This window comes from Myotis davidii, unplaced genomic scaffold, assembly GCF_000327345.1.
Source record: "Myotis davidii unplaced genomic scaffold, ASM32734v1 scaffold235, whole genome shotgun sequence".
NCBI classification, from domain to species: domain Eukaryota; kingdom Metazoa; phylum Chordata; class Mammalia; order Chiroptera; family Vespertilionidae; genus Myotis; species Myotis davidii.
This window is the reverse complement of record NW_006287462.1, coordinates 1,011,043-1,015,302: the sequence shown is the minus strand read 5'-3', so window position 1 is coordinate 1,015,302 and position 4,260 is coordinate 1,011,043.

Sequence of the window (4,260 nt, the reverse complement as noted above, 5' to 3'; positions counted from 1 at the left end):
GACTTTGACACCAACTGGCTTAAGAATGAATTATAACCCTAGTAGTATGACCTTGCACAGGGTGCTTGGTTTCTGATTGAGTGTACTAATCTGTGAAATGTGGATAATAATAATAATAATGTTCAATTCATTGATGTTGCCTGGATTGAATAAGTTCATACATTTAACGTGCTTAAGACAAGGCCTGGCATATAGTAAGATCAATATGACTAACATTTATTTTATAGCATTCACCCTTTCATTATTTTCTTGTTTAAATTATTATTTTTTATTTTAGTATAGTTGATATACAATATTGTCATGGTTACATTAGTTTCTGGTGTACAACATAGTGATTTGATGTTTTTATACCTTACAGTGTCATCACCCCACTAATTCTAGTAATCATCCATCACTATGTAAAGTTATCACAATACTTTTTTTATTATTTCCTACTTTGATTTTTTAAATTTCTTTCTTGGTTCTGTGGCCCAGAGCAACATGTTGAAATTCTCTGGGTTACTGTGTGCTAAAAATACCTTCTACCTTTCCATTTTTAGGCAATATTTGTAAATTATGTTTTAAAATAGTATAGAAAATGTCCCTTGCATAAATGATCCAGGATAATTTTGAAGTTAATTCTTTCTTTAAAAAATGTTGGGATTATGATGCCACAGAAAATTGTTTTGTAGTGTAGTACCTGAAATTGCTTTATAAATTGCCCTTTGTATTTTACTTTCCCTCACCCAGTTCTATTCTTGATCCTTCTTAGTTCTCCTGTGTGCCCGAGAAGGGAGGCATCTACAGAACATGTCAGTGCACGTCAGCCCTGTGGTGTCCGAGTGGGTGTGACCTGATGAGGGCATCAATTAAAGTGTAGTCAGAAGTGAGAGGAGGTATCATCTTACTTCCTCTCTGCCAGGTCACAGGGAATTGAGCGCACGTCTTCATTGAAGGCCACAGCCCTGTGATAACCCTCCTCACACACTCCCGCTGTTCTGGATCTGATAACTGCCTCCTCTCCTTGTTCATTTAGACCTACAGGTTGAAAGGCTCCAGCGCTTGCCAGCCCAGGGAACTGCACTGAACGCTGCTAGTTTTCCCATTTCACCCTTGAGAACACCACCTTTAGTAAAGGATCTTGAATTACCCAATTTGAGTGTGCCATCTGCTCTCTGGCTAGATTCTCACCAGTTCACATCCCCAAGTTTCATGTAGAGGAAGCAACCCTCTCCGAAGCAGGTGCAAATGTTAAGTGCTTGAGAGGGAAAGTTTATGCTTGTTGAAAGTCTTTAGTGTGTTCAGAGTGGCAGTTTGAAGTGCGTGTTTTATGTGTAAATTGTTTTGAAGATGTGAAAGGATGTCACCCTCAGTAATACAACTTTGTAAAAGGTGTTCAAAAGTATAGTGCCTTTTAGAAACACAAGGTCAGATTAGCATTCACTTGTATTTCACAAGGTAACTGAACACAGATTTGAATTGTAAAGTAGTCGTAATTATCTATTTAACAGACACAGCAACTCTTCGTGGCAACCAGAACTTTAATTATAGACATTGTGTTCAGTACAAACTTCCGTGGTTTTGACAGGCTGAGAGATGAAAAGATACACAAGGACTTCCTGTTGGTGGTCTCACTTTCTGTCTCTTCACATCTCTTTATATCTGAAGGTATGACCCAAATGGGATTTTCACTTCATTATTCATGACATATTATCCCCTTTAGAGGAATAAAACATGAAAATAAAAATATGCCTTCATGGAACAAGGCTGATGTTAGTGCTAGGAGGCAATTTGTTCCTTGCATGATGACAAAAATCTTTCTAAGCAATAAAATGTGCCCAGATAGTACAGTATTTGGAGAAGGTGAAAAAATAATGCAACATAATAATAGTAAAATGAAATAATTCTTAGTAATAAAATATAATCCATCAGAGATATTGGAAATAAAACATATGATAAAGCTCAGGAGAAATGCAGGAGCAGAGATTTAAAAATGCCTTTCTGTTTGCAATGCCAGTGTGGGGGCTTGTAATACATAGAAGTCACCAGAGTAGTTGTTGGTCATTTAAGCCATTCTGCCTCAATGGGGCAGAAACATTCACACTGAAGAAAGGGACAAGCAAAGGAAACACAGGTCAGTGTCCCAGATTGTCATTCCCCAATTTCTTTTATACCTTCCTGTTCTAGTTGATCTCATACTTCTCGCTTCCTTCTACCAATTTGATTGATTAATATTAATATGTCTATAGATATCAGGGAAAAATTTGCTTGATCTCTTATAAAATGCAAACCAGATTTTTAAAATGAGTATGTCTATAAACTTATTTTCTATTCTGACCTGAAATGAAAATACTTACTGTATCAATCGGCTGAGTATTTAAGGTAATGGTGTAAATGGGATCATGTTGTATGGATATGTCAAGGAAATGAGGAGAGGCATAATTTGTTTTAGAAATAAAAATAAAAATTATGGAAGGATTGGTTTAGCATTTTCAAATGGCAAATTACATGGGAGGTTAAGGGAGTGTCCATGATGTTCCAGAAATTTCATACATTTCATTATTCATTATATGATTTATAGATAATGAAAATCATACAGAGAAGCCATTATCATCATCATCACCTCATCTTCCATCCCATTTACTTTCATACTGGGGAAAGCAGCCTCAAATTTAAAAGAGATAAAAGAAACCCTTAGCCTGCAATGTTGCAACTCAGAACATAGTCATCTCTGGGGGTGTCTTAGTCAACTGGAATGACCATAACAATATAGCATCCAGTAGGCAGATACACAATTGAAATTTAGTTCTTGAGGCTGGAAAATCCAAGATCAAGGTGATGGCAAGGCAGGTTTCATTTTGAGGCCTCTCCTCTTGGTTTGCAGGTGTCCACCATCTCACTTTGCGCTTACATGATCTTTTCTTTGTGGGTGAAAGGGGAAAGAGAGCTCTGGTCTCTTCTTATAAGGGCATTTCTCATAAGGTGCCTACCCTTATGACATGATCCCATTTACACCATTACATTGGGAGCTAAAGCTTCAACGTAAAAATTTTGGAAGCATATAAACATGTAGTCAATAACAGAGAGGGTATTTTTTAATATCTGTTGATCCACTGGTTTCTGAATTGGGTGATGAAGGAAGTTATCCCATGGGTGTTTTTCTTTCTTTTCTTTGTTCATTCATTTCTTCATTCATTCATTCCTTCCTTCTTTGGGGCTCTGTGTGACTATGAGTAAATGATGTGTTCCTAACCAGTTTCTTCTGTAGGAAACTTATGGTCATTTCTCATTTGATTTACAATTATGCTATTATTTTTTAATGCAAAGAATTTATGTATTTCTTCATATTTATATTTTAATAGTGCACAATAGCTTTTCAAAGTAATAAAGAATATTAAAGTTTTAGCTCCAAATTTATTATCTGGCTCTCAGTACTCATCTCACATTGCTAGACTGGAGTAAGAGTTAAAAAAACCAATGCTAACTGATTTTCTACTTACCTTCTGAACACTTCTTTTTATACTGTAATTTTAAGATAGTAGATATAACATGTGTGTATAAGTTATTTGCTTTATAAGCATATGTTTTTAAAGAACTATTTATGTTATACTTCAGTAAATAATAAAAATGATGATTTAAAAATAAGAATGGGACTTTTAGTAATACAAAGTAAAGAATAATATATGTGGCCCTAACCGGTTTGGCTCAGTGGATAGAGCATTGGCCTGTGGACTTAGGGGTCCCAGGTTCGGTTCTGGTCAAGGGCATGTACCTTGGTTGTGGGCACATCCCCAATAGGGGGAGTGCAGGAGGCAGCTGATGGATGTTTCTCTCTCAACGATGTTTCTGGCTCTCTGTCCCTCTCCCTTCCTCTCTGTAAAATATCAATAAAATATTTAAAAAAGAATAATATATGTGAAAAAATGAAAAAGTAAATATAAGAATAATTTATGTTTTAGGGCTAGATATGAAATTAATCAAAAGCATTTGAAGAGAAAGTGAGAAAGTATGAATTGGATTGACAATTAGAGTAGTCACATGTAACTCAGAGAACATAATTATGAATGGATCAAAGGGATAAGTAATCCAATACTTTTCACTTACAGTGCTTTATGTTATGGTGTTAACCTTTCTTTTAAAGATCCCCGATCCCTTTATTATTATGTTTTTAAAATAATTTTAAAAGCCTTTTGATTGGAATAAAGTAGCCTTTGTGTGTCATTTATAGTTTTGGTTTTCAGGAAGTCTACTGCTATGTTTTGGGAAACTTGATCAAGCCTT